This window comes from Haliotis rubra, unplaced genomic scaffold (genome assembly GCF_003918875.1).
Source record: "Haliotis rubra isolate DU_JTF1 unplaced genomic scaffold, ASM391887v1 Scf1127, whole genome shotgun sequence".
NCBI classification, from domain to species: Eukaryota; Metazoa; Mollusca; class Gastropoda; order Lepetellida; family Haliotidae; genus Haliotis; species Haliotis rubra.
The window spans coordinates 236,806-258,028 of record NW_025765034.1 but is presented as its reverse complement, the minus strand read 5'-3'; the positions used below and the strand labels follow the sequence as shown (position 1 = coordinate 258,028).

Genomic DNA, 21,223 nt, shown 5'->3' with positions numbered 1-21,223 from the left:
CATATGCAAACTTTCCATTTCCATTCACAATAAATGGTAAGTATCAAAATAATGTGTGTTTCTTCTTAATCCAGCCTCTGTTGACAAATCGCCGTCATTGGAGGAACTATAGCGGGTGGTCTTGCTGCTGCTAGCTGTTGGGCAGTGCATGCATCTGCTAAAACATAAAAGGTAATCTTATATGTCGTTTCGTATCATTCATAAGTAGACAATGTGGCCTGATAAGGCCAGCACCTAACACATTCCAACCATATTGTTCTGTTTCAGACTGAAAGCAGACCGAACAAAAGGAAGAAGGACGGAAACAGGACACACTGAGGCTATGACTAATCATACGCCAACTCCTGGAGAGGAAGATGAATACTATACTGAATTAAAATTCGTTTAAACCAAGGAGAGAGAAAGGGAGGAGAAGTCACAGTATGATGTGATTCAGAAAAAATAATCAAATCTGAGAAAGGATTATTGAATCACTTATATCTTTCGTGTGGCCAAAGTAAACTCTGTCAAAAAAGAAACGCAACCCCTGTATTTTAGAGATTTTGATCTGAAGTTTTAGGACGACACGGCATTTTTATTATTTAAGACAGAAGTCTGAAATTTGGCAGAATAATAACCCAGATGGGCATGTTTAAAATTGTCATTTCAAAAGTCATCTCACAGACACCAGTTTGTCACCAGGGGGGGGCGTCTGTCTCAGTATCTCGTATGAGCACCACGCGCTGCAATCACTGCACGGCATCTCCTTGGACAAGAACGGATAAGACGCCGGATTCTTTCCTGGGGAATGGCTCTCCACTCCTCCTGCAGTGCAACGGCGAGCTGTTGCAGCGTCTGTGGCGGCGGCTGACGTTGACGTACGCGTCGATCCAGAGTATCCCACAGGTGTTCAATAGGGTTGAGGTCTGGTGATTTAGAGGGTCATGGCAAGACATTGACGTTGGAATTCTGCAGAAAGTTCATTGTTGCACGTGCAGTATGAGGCCGGGCGTTGTCCCGTTGAAAAATCTGTGTCTGTTGGTCAATAATCGGGAGAAGGTGAAGCTCTAACACGTGGTTGATGTAACGTTGGGCTGTCAGGTTCCCTGGAACGATCACCAAGTCAGATTTCTGGTTGTATGAGATGGTTCCCCAAACCATGACGCTTTCTCCGCCAAATCTGTCCACCTGTCGGACGCAGATGGGCGCTAAACGTTTATGACGTCTCCTATACAGACGCTGTCTTCCGTCGTGACGTTGCAAAGAAAACGTGATTCATCAGAAAACCAGATTCGCCTCCAGTTTTGTAAAGTCCGTATCCTTACGTTGTTGCACCACCTGAGTCGTCGGCGTCGATGTAGGGGCGTAGTACAGGTCCAACAACTGGTCTACAGGCACGTAAACCCGCTTCTTTCAGACGGTTCCTAATCGTTTGAGCTGACACTCTCCTCAAACCTGGTATTTGTGTGGCAGTCACGGTTGGTAGGGCATGCCGATTACGCAGGTGATGGACCCGGATGTACCGATCTTGAAGGGGGTCGTGATTCTTGGCCTTCCACTTCTCGGGCGATCGTTGGTCAAATTGAAGTTGTTGTAGCGGCTCCAAAGTCGGGATATCGTTGTTTTGTGAACATTTAGGTGCCGTGCAACAGTTCCAAAACTTTCTCCGGCTTGAACACGACCAATGGCGATATTTCGGTCGGCAGCACTCAATCGTGGCATTTTAACACAGCTTTTCGGCGACAAATGAATGAATATAATACGGAAGCACATGGGCTTTTATACACCCCTACATTAACTGCCATTTTCATGATTTGCATGTGTTTTTTTTGTGCGAAGTCACCATGAGGGTCATTTCATGCGTTGTGACGGAATAAGCAATAAAATACACTTATGCGTACAAATGCAGTTGTTTGGATGGTAATCTTCATTAATTACGTGTATCATTTCAATACATTCGAATAAAATTTAGTTTGGAAGCAATAACTTCATTCAAACGAATTTTTCATATCTGAGGACAGGGGTTGCGTTTCTTTTTTGACAGAGTTTATTTTGCTAAGTATTGCGCGGGATCAGTATATGTGACTTGCTGATTGCCTCGTGGGTACCAATTTATACATATATGTCCATAGTGCTAGTTTCACAATGAGACACTCACATACCAGGAAAATCATGTGTGAGGAACGGAGGTTCATCTATTCTACTGAAGAGATAATAATAACCCTTGATCATACATGTAACAGGTATTGAACGAAACAAGCACGTGGTTAGAATTGCATTTGACACATTTCAGCAATTGCTAATTAAAATAGTGAAAAGTTATATATGTTATCAAAAATAACAGTGTCACTGTAAAGAACAAGGTAAGATAACTATTCTTAAATTATACTCGGTTAGATGTAAAACGCAATTAAAAGGAAAAGCCTGTTGGCCACCATCACCATAGGCTGAGAAATTGAGGCTTCACGCATAATGCCTTAAGACTTTACGTCATCACTAGTGAAAGTGATACTTTGTTTTCCTTATATTGGCATGGCTTAGATAATTTTTCTTATACATTTTCTCTCTGCATAAATTTATTTATTCTTTATTTCCATGTTTTGAAGTTACATTTTCCATCCGTAATGAACATTCAAATGTGTTAGCTACATATAAGTTTGGTTTAGTCATTTCTCTATTTAATTTGTAAAGGAGAGATGTTGTAGTATATGTTCTTCACTGTTTCTTCCTTCTGTATAATTCAATTCAATCCATTCTGAGAGCTTTTCCCATACATCAACAGGATATACACATTTACAAAAAATATGTGAAATTGTTTCATCTGGTTCGTTACATGACTGAATGACTTACTGAGTTTGGTTTTACGCCGCTTTTAGCAATATTCCAGCAACATCACGGCGGGGGACACCAGAAATGGGTTTCACACATTGTACCCATGTGGGGATTCGAACCCGGGCCTTCGGCGTGACGAGCCAACGCTTTAACCACTAGGCTACCCCACCGCCCCTTATCAGGTGTAAGTAATCTTTGCAGCAAGCGTGTATGTCCTGCAGTCGGACGACAGAATTGGACAGCTTATCTTTACCACTAACATGGTTGGACGATCAATAATAAATAGCGAATGTTAAAGGGTATATTAATATAGCAGCATCAATTAATTTATTTTAGAACTATGTACAGTAAATAATCACGCAAATTCGAAAATATTAAGATATGTTGACAAAAGTCTGAAATATGTTTCGAATATTACAGAAATAAGCTACCCCACCGCCCCTCGTTACATGAAGTACAAGCTGCTGATGGTACATAAACAATCTTGAATATATACTGAGTCAAAAAAGAAACTTCACATTCTTTCTTCAGGGCACTATAAAATAACAAGAGATGGTAAGATGGTTAAATTGTTATTATTTCATTGCTGAGATCTGTGTGATGTACTCGATACACTGACAGTGCCACAATCAGTTCCATTAGGCTACACCGCCGTTCCAAAACATGGGTATACAGAATGTCAAGTCACAAGAATATCAATGCGAAATTTCTCAGCTCAATATCGTGTATGGCCGCCCCGCGCATTCACCACTGCCAAACACCGTCTCCTCATCGACTGCCTGATGCTTGTGAACACGTGGTTGGGGATTCTGCGCCATTGCTCTCGCAAGGCAGCGCCAAGTTCCTGCAAATTCTGAGGTTGGTTCCTAAGACCACGAAGCCTTCTCCCAAGTGCATCCCAAACGTGCTCTATTGGATTAAGGTCAGGGGACCTCGATGGCCAGTCCATGGCGTTGATTCCAGCATTTTGAAGGAAATTTCGTGTCAACATCGCGGTATGCGGCCGAGCATTATCATGCTGGAACTGTAGACCTGGGCCATGAGCCGCCATGAAAGGAACGAGTTCAGGGGTTAGTACCTGGTCGCGGTAAGCAGCAGCTGTGAGGTTTCCACGGATGACCAGAAGTCGGGAACGGTTGTTCCCACAGAAAGCACCCCACACCATGCAACTTCCGCCCCCGAATCTGTCGACTTCCTGTACACAACATTGGGCATACCGTTCACGACGTCGTCTCCAGACTCTATGCCTGCCGTCCGCGAATCTGAGGGTAAACCTGGATTCATCGCTAAAGACGACTCGATTCCAGTCTCTCTGGGTCCATCGGAGGTGACGTTGGGCCCACAGCAGACGTTGACGTTGATGAAACGGCGTCAATATTGGCCCACGATATGGACGTCGAGGATGGAGATTGGCAGCCCGCAACCGATTTCGAATGGTCTGTGAGGACAGTCGACCTCTAAACATCTCAGCCCTGGTTCGTGTAGCCGGCAGAAATCTGTCACGTAGGTGACGTAGGACGATTTGACGGTCTTCTGCTCGTGACGTCACACGTGGACGACCCAACCTTGGGCGATCAGAAGTGGTGCCAGTTTTTTGTAGACGACCTCGCAAGTCATACACAGTACGACGGCTGCATCCCATTGCTCTTGCGACGTCAATAACTGATCTTCCTGCTTGCAACATGCCAACGGCACGTTCACGTTGCACATTTGACAATCGTGGTATTTCAAGTACCGTTAGAACTGTGGTTTCAAGGTGTTTTTTCAATTCTTGAGGCCAATGCAAACACGTGCATATGAAGAAAACTTCGATGCGAAGATCACGTGATCGACTGCACGTGCAAAACCTGATTTGGCACTAACGTCATTTGCACGACGAATGGATGGGTTTGAGTGGGTTTTGCTAACGTTTTTCTAGAGTTGAATGATAGGGATCCCATTTCGGATACAGATGTATCATCAGAGAAAAATTATTCATTATTTTTCAAATTACATTTTGTGAAGTTTCTTTTTTGACTCAGTATATAACTATTTGTACTGAGGCTGCTGTGTAAAACATACAACTGAAACCACCATAATTCACTATTTGGAGTACATCTCTTTACCATCAAATTATACACAGCAAAAATAACTCGGTTTCCGCAATGCGGAAACCTGGTAGAAAGTGGACTGAAACTTAAGTTTCCACCTAGAATCCAGTGAGTTTCCGTTCTTTTACATTGAGTTTCCGCAATAACGGAAACTTACAATTACCCACTTTCTAAGGGTTTCCGCAAGGTTTCCGTTACACACACTCCAAGAAGTTTCCGTTGAGTTTCAGTTAACTTTGAATCCATCAGGTTTCCGCATGGTTTCAGTTGTTAAGACTCCAACAGGTTTCCGCATAGTTTCAGTTACCAACAATCCGACATAGTTTCCGCATAGTTTCAGTTCCCAACAATCCGACATAGTTTCCGCATAGTTTCAGTTACCAACAATCCGACATAGTTTCCGCATAGTTTCAGTTACCAACAATCCGACAAGGTTTCCGCATAGTTTCAGTTACCGGTTTCAATTTCAGGTTCACAGGTTTTCAAATGCGTTTCAAAGAGCTAAATGTAAACATTCTTCTTTATTTATATCATAAACTCTTGTTAAAAACAATATAAGCAATTTGTTATTATCATGACATTTACTAAAAGAAAAACAGAATATATAATAAGATTCATTGTTTTATTTTCTCAACATGGTATGGATTAGCATTTAAGGCAAATAAAGATCATGCATATAACTAGTAATATAGCACTAAAGAACAGGGCAAAACATGTTGGCATAACTCAATCCAGTTTTAGAAATCATATAACATTTATAACAAAGTTGTAATTTTTCATCAGTTAAACTTCCATTCACTTATTATCTTGAAATAGCATGTTAGATACGAAATTTATTTCTAAAATCATGCTAATGATGAAAATAACAATAACATACAACTTAACACAGTAATAAAACATAGCTGCATCGGACATTTATTTGCACGCCTTGGCATTCAGCCACACACTCTATGTCACAACTATCGCCAAACATCCACTATGATATACAATAACAACATACAGCTTACAATACAAAAACAAAATAAAAATTACATTATGAAATTGAAAATAAATTTAATTAAATTGCAAGAGCTGGTCAGTGGGCCCTGTAAGGGGCATCCCTGGGCGGAGATCCCTCTGTTACTTTGGTTGGATGCCTCATCCTCGTCCTCCTGTTGGCCTTGACGACAGCAGTGGAGGTGTAGATTCTTTCCAAGTCCAGTGTCGTCGTGTATGCCATAAGCTTGCTGGACTCACAGACGAAGGGGACGGAATGCAACTAATTGACGTCATCTTCGTCACTGACGACTGGTGATGTCATGTCTATGGTGAGTGTTGTCGCTACCTTTTTCTATCGTCTATCTGGCCAATCAATAGATGCAATGTTTGGGCGTTGTGCAAGTTTCTGAAAATGGCAGGTTATAACGAATTACTAGGTTATTTTGATGAATTACACAAACATCAATCAACAAGAAACTGACAATGCCAAGGATGATTTAAAATGAGTAATCCACAAGTAAGTTTGAATAAAAGAGAACTAAATTGAACAATCACACTTTGCACTAGTTTTCTCAAAACTCAAATTATGCAATTCATCACACTTCATTGACCGAATATAATATCTTATTTTCTAAAGAGGACACAGAATCTATACAAACTTTGCTCTGGAGTTACATGCTTCCCAGACCAGACGTAGTAATATGTTATATATAATATCTGAACATTTATTGCATTTTCTATGTAGTAATAATGGTACTAGTAATAGATTTTCATCAACGTTGTGGTGTCCACCGCCGTGATGTTGCTGGAATATTGCTAAAAGCGGCGTAAAACCAAACTCAGTCAGGCAGTTGTATTGTTGAAGGCACAAGTATATTCACCCAGTAGTGACTGTATGTTTACACCATTACGTCTTTGAGGTGTATTTAGAAGTGAATAATACAAGACACAATGTTTCCGGATGTCAAGGTCTTTTATTGTGTGAAAACACATGTTTCAGAGTGAATGCTTACACCTGACGAAGGGGTAAGCATTCACTCTGAAACATGTTTTCACATAATAAAGGAGTTGACATCCATAAACCTTGTCTCTACTCTATTAATTGGAAATAATTTACTACTTATAATGAAAGTCACTACAGATAGGTCAAAATTACCTTCACACATGTTTCAGCTGACCATCCTTGGTCATTCGTTATACAGTCTGCAGACTCATCATCAGCTGAAAAAATAAACAATAACACGTTACTTTTCTTTGCATTTCTCCATTCATTCATTTGAGGTTTAACAAACCCCAAACAATTGCAGCGACATTTATACCAACAAGCAAACTACAAATTTATCACTTTTAAGGTTATGCAATGAGTAAGTGAACGGCCTGACATAAACATCCTGATGAATGAAGTTCAGTTATCTCATGTGACATAACCTTGGAGTAATTACGGTATTGTAAAATCAAGGGGTCAGTTTTACTGCCATTTCACACAGGTGTGAAGTTTATTTGGTCCAATTTGAAATCATGATTAAGTTACCGGTTATTCAAATCCATTTGCAAACGTAACTTGAGTATGGTTCATTTTGTGAAAATGTATCTAGGGAAGGGATTATAGCTAAAACGGCACCACGCCAAAACGGTACTAACCAAAACGGAATCAAATTGGCGAAAACGGGACCTTGACTTGGCGAAAACGGAACCATAACAATTTTAATAGCTCTAAATTAAATGTATAAATAAAACTTTACGTTGCCTATGAATAATATTGGCAACGTTGTATAATAAATAAGTGCTCAACGATAATGATTTAAAATGGATACTTAAGAATTGCTGTTGACATGGTTGACTCTTCCATTCACATCTATCGGCTGACGCAATAAACTTGTCTCTTCTCAAAACATTAAGAACTTGTTGTTTTTTAATGCAGTTATAGCAGTTTATTCTTGGTACTTAATGCACAGGCTACAAGTATAAACATGTTACTTATCAAAACATTTTATAAGCAATAGTTAATGAACACGCCTCATGCATATTATTCCAAAGAAAACAGCGGCGTCTTTGATGGGTTGACAAGCTTCATTAAAACAACAACTCATGACTGCTCTGTTACAACTAAATGTCATGATACATGCTATATAAGACGTGGTCATTCGTCATAATGTACAAGGATGAAAACATCTATGCAGACATGACCAGCCTAACGACCTAGTGAACTATGTTGACATAACCAGCCTAATGAACTAGTGAACTGTTCAGTGTATTGTTATTGATGCGATAAAATGATCGTGTTAAATAAAAAATTAAAAACTAGTGTTTTGGTGTCCATATTTTTTTAATAATGTGGTTCCGTTTTCGCCAATTGGTTTTTGCATAATAATAAAATATTCAAAGTGAAATTACGTCTATGTTTCATAGTACCATAAACACATACCTTCAGTTAGAGAGAGTGATCTTTTCTTCCAGGAGTGGTCGTGACACGTTTCCCTCACAACAGCCTAAATGAATAAAACAAATCAATTAATATACAATCTATTTGCTATATTTTTCAAAATTGTATATTTTTAGATAGACACTTATTTTACTTCACCAACCTTTGAAAATAGTTCGTGCAAAACTGTTTATACAGTCAGGGGACTTAAATATACGTCAGTCGGCAAAATTCTCATAGACTTGCATGCTATTTTAGTGTAGCTATGTAATTTTCATTAATTCAGTTTTCCATATTTGGTTGTCAAATTATGCAGGCTGTTAGGAAATAATCTTGGTCACAGATACATAATTTTCCGCATTGTAGTTACATGAGCAACATATATACAACATTGCGTATTCTTTCCCCATAGACCGCCATGTTAAAAATTGCCATAACTAATTCAGTTTTCCATATTTGGTTGTCAAATTATGCAGGCTTTTGGGAAATAATCTTGGTCACAGATACATAATTTTCCGCATTGTAGTTACATGAGCAACATATATACAACATTGCGTATTCTTTCCCCATAGACCGCCATGTTAAAAATTGCCATAACCATGACACACATTGAATTGAAAATAAAACGGAAATTATGTCTTTGACGCTGAGATGATTCAGAACCCATGTGCAAAATATGAACAATATCAAACGGATATCAAATAAATTCAAGACATATTTCTAGCTGCACCAAAGTAACATGTAAGTCGAATAATGCATAGTGGCGAATACCTATGGCCCCTGGCTGCAATTCGATAGATTAGCTTGTTTACCAATCCGGATTTTCTGTACGTAAAGTAAATAATTCATAAAACGTTATTTGACAACAAAACAAATTGGTCTTACCTGACAGGGTCGTGGTACTGCGAGTTTTTCGCAGCCATTTCCATCTTTCTTTTCCAGGTAGCGAATTCTCTCTTCAGTGCTTTGAGGGTAACTGAGGCGGCTTTGAAAATCGCGACTCGCAAAGGCTCACGGAAAAACACTTCGTTGTTGTTTTTAATCTAAATCTAACATTACAGTTTGACAATATCTTTCCGCGTTATACAACAAAATAAACATACACTATACACATAAAATGTCAGCTGTGTGTTTTTATAATGATTTAGGTAGTCTCGCGTGGACGTGATCCGGTCGCCATTGTTTTATTTTGTTTACATTGCCGACATCAAAGGGACCGTGAAAGGTGGAAATGAGCAGATTGAATGTGAGTACCCAACAGTGGGCTTGTATGGGCTTAAGGGTCTTCTCATCGCATTATGGGCACTAATTGCTCCTCCTCAGTGTCAAGCATCAACATGTAGGCCTAGAGAAGTGAATAAATCTGAAAACATATTCACGTTACTTTAAAAGTCCTCATCGAGCTTCATGAGTCCTACTCATGAGAGATTGTGTCAGTGGCAAATATGTGATTTTTCAAAACTCTGTCAGGAGTAGGCAATATACGTTCTCCTGGACGTAAAACTTCATCAGGTAAGTAATTTACCTATTGAACTCAAAACATGCACGTGTATTAGACATGCTTATATCATGTTCATTCTTTTCAGTTCTACACCTAGATCTACGTATACCATTCCCTGTATTATAAGTTTACTTATCTAATTATATGTGATGTCAGCTCAATATATCTAAGTGAGCGAGTTTAGTATTACGCCGCACTCGGCAATATTCCAGCTATATGGCGGTATTTATCCAATTATACCAGTACATCTTTTTTATCATTTTATTACCATTAAAACAATTATAACATATACTTTACACTCATAGCTTTGTGTAATAATTTATGTAATCAATTATTAAACCTCTTAGCCTTTACAATGCATTGACACAAGTCACGTATAACATTTCTAAAAGAATCATAGTTTCAATTATTTGATTTACAGATACGTATTGTGGATCCACTGACTTGTTGGAGATTGACAAGAGGCTTGGCTTGGTAATCATTTATAGTTACACCATACCATGCTCCTAATTTCATTAAAGGAAATCTTAAAACAATATTTTTTTTATTCATCAGCATTTAGTCAAAAACAAGTAAACACTAAATAGATACATAGAATAAATTTCTTTATCTTTGTGAAAAATATAATCACTCAAAATGTAACAGTGCGTGGATTCCAGTGTAACCATAAGTTTAACATATGTTATATATGGGATTACACTTTCATAAGTTAAGATATGTTGATATGTTTTTCAGTTCCAAGACTGACTGACTGACTGAGTTTAGTTTTACGCCGCTTTTAGCAATATTCCAGCAATATCACGGCGGGGGACACCAGAAATGGGCTTAACACATTGTGCCCATGTTGGGAATCGAACCCGGCTCTTTGGCGTGACGAGCCAACGCTTTAACCACTAGGCTACCTCACCGCCCCTCAGTTCCAAGAAAAAGACCCAGTTTTCTGTCCGCACTGCCAGTCGTTTGTTTCAAGGAAACAAGGAATTGTCTGGAATGGACGGCAGTTTCTCATCAGGTTAGTCCAAAATACTTCACTTCATAGGTTTCATTTAACGACTTCAGTTTGATCTATCCCATTGCTATCCATCATATACTAGTATCAATAATGAATATATTTAATTATTGTAATTTGTTTGATTGGCATTTAGAAGTTGGTGACAAAAAAAGAAAGTAAGAGAGCTTTATGGATAACAACTTCTTTATTATATATGATGCGACGTTTCGGTATGGATTCTTATACCGTTGTCGAGCAAGAGTGTAATTATTGTATACCAGATATGTAAATGTAACTGAAAGTGAATAAGTTGTGTTACACATTTTACAGTTTTAAATTAAATTAAAGGTCACATAAAAATAATATTTTATGTTACTATATTGCTGGGAATGTTTCCTTAGAGAGTTGATAAAACTAAGAAATACCCACGATTTTTCATTCATGGGAAATGTTAGGTTTTGTATGCTTTTCTCAGTTGAGTTGGTCATTTCAATTTGAATAAGATCACATATATAATTAGGTGTTACATTCAGTGTTTAAACATAATTCGTATCTATTTAAAATATGTATGTACCGTTTTACCTATGCTTCGATTTCAATTGGCGATTTGGTAGTAGATGTTACCTTGAATATGAGTACAGTAACAGTAATAAATATTACAACAATTTGCTTCAGAATACTGGGTTGGCTACTATTTTCTGGTACCAATCAATAAAATAAGTGACATGTCAAATGGAAGATACAATATACATGTATACTACATATCTTTCCTTTGTGATTGTGAAAAAAAATATTTTGGTTACATATACAAATTAGTCGTTCTAATTATATAATTTCATTGTGATCAGATGTACCACTGTGCATGTTTATGAATATGTATAAATGTGTTACTTTGGCTGTTTTGCAGTTTTACTAAGCATTGTATGTATTGTATTTGCAGGATGATGAAGAGTCTGTGTGGATGATAAGGATGGCAACGATGTTGTGCCAGACATCAACCAGGACTCTTCATATTCACCCACAAATCTTAAGTAGAGCATACACCATCTGTTTGCGGTTGTGGACTGGTTCAAGCCTTGTTGTAATCAACTTGGTTATATTTCCCCTTTCTGTGTGGCAAAACCTCAGGCTCAACTCAAGGCTCTGCGTCATATGTACCACATCAGAGGATTGTTGGCTGCTCAGTGTGAGTGCAACAGAAGCTTCATGGTTGTAAGCAAGTTGCCAAGTCTTTACTATGTGAGATTGTTAGTGTGTATATGTTAAGATACATTGAGACAGCTTCAAATGTACACTTCATGTATATGTATATGGGCTCATGACCTTCATACAATAAACATTTGAATTTGAATTTGAAATCTGTTTTATAAATACCACAGCAAATATGTTATGCCTGCACTAGTAGACCTCATTTCATCATATGCATAAAATGTTGTAGGGTTTTGACATATTTGTATTTGCATATTCATACAGAATTTGTTTTCTCCAATGCTGAAAATTCCCTTTTGATATGGGCATGCATACATACATACACACACACACACACACACACACACACACACACACACACACACACACACACACACACACACACACACACACACACACACACACACACACACACACACACACACACACACACACATTGTTGAGTACTGTTGAAATGTGAGCTATTCACAATAATGAAACAGATGAATCATAACAGTGCATGTGTCACTGTGTTTGTTGTTTTTCGCGTACAATGTAATAAATTGTACATTCACAAGTTATGCAGAATGGTAGTGAGTGAGTTGCATAGTCACATCGGTAGCCATATCGTGACTATGAAAATCGTAACTCTAAATTTGTAAATGTGTACATGAAATAAAAACAAACTTATATACTTACCTGTCTTCGAAGGACAGTAAAATAACTAATCTATCACAAATGTACACTAAAAACTGGCATGTAACCATAAACACTTTACCGATACAGTATAAAAATGAGCTATAGATTGCCAACACCTGAAGGTTGATCAACATACTAGGGACTACGGCACGAACAGTACTTTTGCTTCCTGCATTGACCCTAAATGGATTCTGTAAACAGAAATTATCTTGCAAATGTAACAGTAAGTAAATATAGTCCCCCAATGGAACAGCACAAAGCTAATTATAAGTTTGCCATTTCATCTAAGCTGAAACCAACAGAAACCTAGCGGAAACCTACATTACCCAGTATCCAATAGGTTTCCGCAATAGCGGAAACAAAGTCATTTCTCTTTGAATGTTTCAGCGAACTGAAACTAAATGGAAATGCATTATGATAGTTTCAGTTGTAGAAACTTGACGGAAACCTAGATTTGTTAGTTTCAGTTTTGTAAACTATGCGGAAACTCGCATTGTCTGTTTCCGGATACTGAAACCTAGCGGAAACCTACATTACCCAGTATCCGTTAGGTTTCCGCAAAAACGGAAACTAAGTTATTTTTGCTGTGTATAGTTTATCCATTCTCAATCAGTATATGTTTTCCCTAGGTACCTTCCCCACTTACTGATGGTCTTTTTGGTTTTTATAAACTTTCCCTATGTAACTGTCCCACTTACTGATGGTCTTTGGTTTTATAAACTTTCCCTAGGTAACTTTCCCACTTACTGTAGGTCTTAAGTTTTGTAAAATTAGGGTAGTGGAGAATAGTATAAAATACTTTACATCCAAATTATGCTTATGCTTTTTTGAGATGTTGAATGGCAAAATTGGTCCCTGAGAATGTTTCACTAAATGTTTGTTCTTGATAGTTTGTAAATAATTCAACATGGAATGATTCATTCCTTGATGAGTCACCAAAATCGGTTATAATTGTATATGTTTTACATGCTAGTTATATATTCATATCTGTGATACTCTAGTATTGTTACTGTCCATAGTCGACAGGTTTTACTGTTTAAAATGTTTTCATTGTATAATTTGTTTTCGTCACGATATTGCTGAGATATTGCCGATGTGACGTTAATTACTCACTCACTCTCTTAACAAATTCTTCAAACTCATATATTTTACCTTGTTCATGAATACAACCATTATACATGTTTAACCCTTTTTATGCTACTGTGCAATGTATATGGGCTTACCATCACCCGAGGCTGAGAAATTGGGGTTTCACGCATAATGCCCTCAGGCTTTACGTAATCACTGGTGAAAGTGATACTTTGTTTTTTTTACATGGGCTTGGCTTAGATAATTTTTTGTTATATATTTTCCCACTGCACACAAATTATGAAACCATCTGAGAATATATGAGGAATCATTATTTAACAGATTTATGAATTGGTATCACATCAACACTGGTTCTATATCACCTACACTGCGTAGAAGTCACCAGTAGTGGGTAAATATTGATACTCGGGTAGAAATAGAAAATTGGCCTTAATAAAATCGAGCTACAGATTCTTTTCTGTGTGTTTCTTTTATCCAGAATTGTCTCAAGTCGCAGTCAATGTTTTGGGTACCATTTTCTAGGTATATAAGGGGAGCTGGCTCTTGTCCCTCATCTCACTTAAAATCCTCAAGGTACAAGAAGACAAACAATATGAGTGATGGTCATTGTATACACTGCCAGGCCCAGTTGTAAGTTATTACTGTTGCTGAGAATTGAATATTACCGACTTCATTGCCATAACCACTGTCTTTGTATTTTATTCTTCTGCTCTCACTCACTCCATGTGTGGGCGGTTGGGCAGCTTTATAGTTGAGGTGTTCGCTCGTCACACCGAAGACCAGGGATCGATTCCCCACATGGGCAGAATGTGTGAAGCCCAAATCTGGTGTTTCCGCCGTGATGCTAGAATGTTGCTAAGAGCGGCGTAAAAGTAAACTCACTCACTCACACCCCCACTCCATGTGCACTGACATAGTGATACCTTCGTATTGGTTTGTGAACTTAGTTAAGTTTAGAATATATCTGTAAATCACATCACATAGCTTTGTTGTGAACTTAGTTAAGTTTAGAATATATCTGTAAATCACATCACATAGCTTTGTTGTGAACCTAGTTAAGTTTAGAATATATCTGTAAATCACACCACATAGCTTTGTTGTGAACTTAATTAAGTTTAGAATATATCTGTAAATCACATCACATTGCTTTGTTGTTTATTGATTTCACACGTAGTTCTAAAAACTCTTTTGTTTCAATTTCGGTAGAAATTGCGGGTATGTTCGGGCTGGAAATTTTATATATTACGCAATTATTTGTCAAAATTATTGGTTTTGATTCTGCGTGTCTTACATTGTGTGAAAACAGCAATCACCATGGTATTTAATGTAGAGTCGGAACTAGTCTCTATGCTCAAAAAGTCTTAACAGGTCGAATTGGTGAGTTATCAAATCTTGTACGCCAATAAACATGTTTGTCACAATCGTTTTGAGGAAGAAATTTTGGATGATGATGCTGTGGCCGGCCTTGACTGAACAGACTATTTATGTTTTGGCCTTAAGGAGATCAGAAATTGAGAAGAAAAATTAAGGATTCGACAGTTGGAAACTCGAGCTGAGAAAAGGAAATAGAAAAGAACAATGATAGTTCCGGGTAAGGGAATTCAAGCTGACAAAGAAATATATCTCAGACAAATTGACTTACAAAATAATATCTCTCTGGTGATAGATCGTTTGATGTTCATGGTAGTTTAGACTTGTTCCGACTTTCTCTCAACGTCATGCTGCAAATGTTTCTTGTATTTTGAAAATGTAGTTAAAAATTTGAAATGGTATTAACTGGTTCCTCAAGCTAACAGGCCACAGTTGAGGCTTGCTAAGAAAAAAAGTTGGTGCTACTGTTGTTACGTTTGCTAGGAAGAAGGAACCTTTGTTAAGATTTCAAACTTGTAAGTCGATATTAATATTGGTACTGTAACTGAAAAGGTAGTTCCCTTTTTTAAACTTCAACAAACTGAATGACAGGTCAATGATCACAATAAACACGTTTATTATGTGCACACTGACAACATCTGACAATGATGAATATATCACCGTGTTACTCTTCTGCACATAACAATTTTAAACTTGAAGCGATAGAGCAAATATTTGATAACGTGGTTATCGGCCTTTCGAACGTCAGCCTATACTCGTCGAGACAAAACCAGTGGAGATGAAGAATCAACAATATCATCAAGTTACATCACTAGGGTGTCATCTTGGTGTTATTATTAAACTACTTTTTGTTTTAAAACATATTAAATAACATCAATGCTAGGTTATTCCTTATTTTCGACATCAGCGTGAGAAAGTAGGGTAATTGTAGTAGCTCTGACACAGTGATTTGTATAACTGCACCAAAGGTTGGCCTCATTTGAGATTGTTTCATCATATTATCCAGGATTTTGACACCGACTGGTCTGCTTGTATACCAACATGAATCATACAGATATTTTGGCCTTGGGTTTCTGAAAGAATGCATCGTTATCCGGATTACGTTTTTGGACAAAACATCGTAAGGAAGACATGGGACATTGATTTGTTCATCCATCGTGGCATACATCAGGGGTTTGCTTTCAACGTCGAGATATCGTAGATCATCACCATGGTGGTTTTTCGTGGCCTCGTTATAGGCAATTTCCACATATTCCAAACCGGAATCATCTTTTTGAATACAAAGGAATCAGGCTTTACGTTTCGCTGATTTTCCCGGACTCGACTTGCAAAACTCGAAGTAAAATGGAACCATACTTTGTTTTGTAGTGATCGCGGGTTGTTTTCATAACAAAAACAACATAGTGTCATTTGATCTCAAATTTTACAAATCCCCTTCAGAGATAGCCGGATGATGTTCGGGTTTGTCGTGACCCTCACGATTCAACTTTCTTAACATGCATTTAAACATCTGGTTAGATTTGAAGAATTCCTTGTCCTCATGGAGGGAAATATTTCGGCTATAGGGTTCTGATGTTAAATGCCCGTTAATGATGCCCTTACACCAACAACGCGCCGTTGACATCCTAGGTCTTCTCACATGCCAATGTAGACAAAATGCTGTCGATTTCGTTAGCAGCAACTAGCACGTTTAGATCGGTTATACCACTTTCCAATGTTTCATCGTAGTCGATACCATTCTAAGCTAGCTTCCTCGCTTGATTGACAGGTCGCCATCTTTGTTTGTAAACAACGGGGGTAGGGATACATTTGAAAGTTTTGGTGAATCGGTTTTTAAATTGCGACGGTAAATTTATAACACTGAACAATCAGTTACATACTAAGTTGAATTAGAATTGAGTTTATCGTATTTCGTACTTGACCATGATGCTTTGAAATGCGTTCAGTAAGTTTTGAAAATACACAAAATTAAAATTCATATATGCCATACATGAAGATGTAAGAAGAATGTTCTAGTTTAAAGTATATTCAGGTGTGAGCATAATCTGCGTAAATGATAAAAAATGATAAAATGATAAAATGTTTACACTGTTGCACTAATACGGTTCCATCGACCATAGGTTTCACACGAATTACATGTTTTCATGTGCTTGTGTGTGTGTTTGTATTATCTGGTAGCTGGTTGGTTCAAGCAATGTGTGGTGTAACTCATAGCGACTTAATATTCTAGTTTAACCTCCAAGACACAGTGCATATACACTGACGTGTGCTTATTTCATGGAATGATGATTTGGGGATTTAGACATTGAAATAAGATAATTGACTTTCAGATAACTACTTGAGGATACATTTCACGAATTTGAAATACACGGAAATAATACTACAAGAAATAAGAACTACTTGGAGCCACATATATATTTCATACTGAATGTTAGATAAATCCGACTTGACCATCATACTTGTCCTAGACATCGGAAAGCAATCGCTCCATATCGTGCATGTTATGCAAACAAGATATATTATGTACATTTTATATGTATATTTACATGTATCGAAATTCAGTTCGACTTGTCAGTACAATTTAAACTTATTTTTAGCTAATGGGACTATAAACCGAATTCGAGAATTCAGAGAATTCCACACATCCTGTTCGACTCATTCAGGTTAAAATACGGATACATATAGTTTAGTAAGAGTTTACTAGGAGGTCTTCACAGCCGGGGTTTCGACAACTGTGAGACAACGGGATCAACTATAAAGTCAATGTGGTAGAAAAGACAAACGTCAAGAGTGAAATATAGTTGCGAGGAGCAATGTAGGGCTCCTTGGCTTTAATACAATCTAGCCACTTGAACCTGTGATGTAGATGAAAGAAGTAATGGCTACAGTTAATAGGGATCATATCACTGCCAGTAACGGGAAATGCGTCATTCGTTAACTCTGAATACTTATGGTCCAGGGTAAGATACAAAGGACTGTGTAGTGTGGTTTGGATAATGACACCAGTGGCTTTGGAAAGTGACTACAACCAAATGATGAGAATTGTGATTCACTGTGATTCACATTATATGGATCGAAACGTAAGTCTATCTTAAGCAACAAAACAAACGTTTCAAGTACTCTAATTTCAACAACATATCGAAAAAATACCAATTACCCATTACCTTATTGACTGAGCATATTTAAATTGCTAACGAGCTCATGATGAATCTACAAAACTTCAGTCCACCAGCAAAATTATCGACCCAGTCTAATTAGATATAAGACGTCAGTGCAAATCACATCCATTCACTACACTTTGGTGGTTCATCTGGTGTAAAATCGACCAAACATATTCATACCCTTTCCAGCTGAATGTTCATTACTACGGTACGACATTCCAAATTAATTGATTTCTTGAATTACTACCAACAGAATTAATAACAACTATTTCTGATTCAATGACAAGATTTATTATCTTGCCTTCAAGCACTTCAAAATGTTACTTCAAGTCACCCTATTATCCAGGACACTTTCTACTGGCAAATGTGACATCATCCTCTGCTGGTTTGCCAGGTCACGTCGGCATAACAGCTAACACAAAGGCCGATGCTGCAGCTAAAGCAGCTCTTGACAAGCCCTTATCTCCACTGCTGATCCTGTATGTACAGTGACTTCAAACACACTATCAAAAGTTATAGTCGGGACCTCATTCAAAAAAGGTGGGACACCCAAGTAGGAAAAAATAAACTTCATGAATTGAAACCAACAATCGGTTATACCTACTTCGGATGTCAGTCAAGACATCATGAGGAAGTTTTACGACGACAGACAGTCTGTGTACTCATGACTATCTGCTGAAAACGAATAATGCCTACCCCACAAAAACAGCACCTGTATTCTGGCGATGAAGTGTGTTGGAATTCCAAATAGAGGGATGTCGGATTAGAGAGAGTTTCTTATATGATATCATATAGGGACAAATTAGGCACCAAATATACATGTCGGTTTTACAGGGAATGTCAGATTAGAGAGGATCCACTGTAAATCTATTTGCCCGTTTGACAACTGGCGCGAACCCACCGTCACTATCGGCAGCTGTTGCCGGGAGAAGCGATGGTGTGAGACAGTCATGACATAACATTGCGTCACTGCCGAGAACGCCCACCTTCTATGCATTGTCTGCCAAAATTAAGGAGGTGCCCGATATCAAGATATTTCAACGTTTGCAGTGTTGATCAATATCCCATTTTCTTAGCCCATATATCCATTACTCTGTTTGTATCATCCTGTCGCAACAGACTGTGTGAATTCACAGCAAGTAAGATATTTCTATAGTCAGTGCACGTATTCATTACACTGTTACTATCACGCTGTCATTGCTGAACTTCTGAACACAAGAGCAAAATAAATAAATAGGTCACTTATAACCATAAACAACCTGCAGAAGACCCAGTTGATAAAAAAAATGTATTTGCTCTTTCGGCATTGGAAAGCCACCGAGTGGGGGTTGTTTGGAGATTTTACGTACGCTTCCATCAGTTATCTCAGTTACATCTAACAATCATGAAAATTGAAAAACAGTGATACTTTTAACATGCACTAAAGAACAGAAAATGATCAGCAAACCTTTGAGATACATACTGCAAATTTTCATTGTGCTCTGTAGAGAACCGATGAAGATAACAACTACAGTGAGGAAAATTTCACTTGTCTCTGTTCTCTTTGGAGATACATTACTGTAATGGGTAGATATAATCGGCAAGTACAACCAACATGCACAGGTAAATTTTTGTCGAAATCGGACGGCTTGTCTCATAGTTACGGGTGTTTGAAGTGCATTTAAAGGCTAGAAACCGTTAAAAACGGAACCAGAACACGTTTTTGACACGCGAGCCGATCTTCCAAATACAGCAGGGGTCGCTGGGGTCATGTACCTTTTTAAGAAGTTCTGGAGACAAAATAGTGCCCTCTTTAACAGGTTGTAGCTCCGTTGTCCTTGGGTCTACAGGCAAAACAGTTAGTGTTCTGGAATTGCCAGGAATTCAACTATCAAATGCACACACATGACACAAGCCTACCTGTCAAAAACGTGAAATTTCTTTAAATCCAATATGGCGGCCAAACGGTGCCTCCTAGCCCCATGGGTCCTGCAGTTGAAATTGAAGATAATCGATTTCCAGAGCTGCTCCAGAAATTTGGTAGTCATTGGACATACGGAGGTTATTGCTTTGGAAATTGAAATTTTTGAATTAATTTTGAATTATCTCCCCTTTACTATTAGGCCTAGAGCCTTGAGATTTTTGCAGAAACAACTTCAGCACGGTCGACACCTTAGTGATATTTTTCAAGCGATTCTGTCCAGCGGTGCTTTTTGTACGAGTGGTACAAAATACGGCGGAATAATAAATAATAAAAACATTAAAGATTACAATTGGTCTCCTGCTTTGCAGCAAGGAGCCCTAATGAAACGAACAGAATGTATATTGTTTATTTAACGCCGTTTACAGCAGCATTCAATAGGACGAGGCAGTGAAGTGATTGACATCATGGGCATCGATCTGGACAACCATGTCAGTGAATCTATTGCCTTTAATGACAAGTATGGGTTACTGAAGACCAATCGATCTGGACAACCATGTCAGTGAATCTATTGCCTTTAATGACAAGTATGGGTTACTGAAGACCAAACGATCTGGACAACCATGTCAGTGAATCTATTGCCTTTAATGACAAGTATGGGTTACTGAAGGCCAATCAATCTGACAACCATGTCAGTGAATCTATTGGCTTTAATGGCAAGTATGGGTTACTGAAGACCAATCGATCTGGACAACCATGTCAGTGAATCTATTGCCTTCAATGACAAGTATGGGTTACTGAAGACCAATCGATCTGGACAACCATGTCAGTGAATCAATTGCCTTTAATGACAAGTATGGGTTACTGAAGACCAAACGATCTTGACAACCATGTCAGTGAATCTATTGCCTTTAATGACAAGTATGGGTTACTGAAGGCCAATCAATCTGACAACCATGTCAGTGAATCTATTGCCTTTAATGACAAGTATGGGTTACTGAAGACCAATCGATCTGGACAAC

At 38.1% G+C, this 21,223-nt stretch overlaps 1 long non-coding RNA gene across 1 annotated transcript; it reads left to right on the top strand.

Annotated features, from left to right (window-relative positions):
- The first annotated feature begins 8,035 nt into the window (after positions 1-8,035).
- LOC124290854 lies at positions 8,036-20,589 on the top strand. Its single transcript, XR_006902062.1, has 4 exons — positions 8,036-8,123; positions 10,948-10,953; positions 15,904-15,912; positions 20,580-20,589. It is a non-coding gene; the product is annotated as an uncharacterized LOC124290854 (long non-coding RNA).
- Positions 20,590-21,223: the final 634 nt, after the last annotated feature.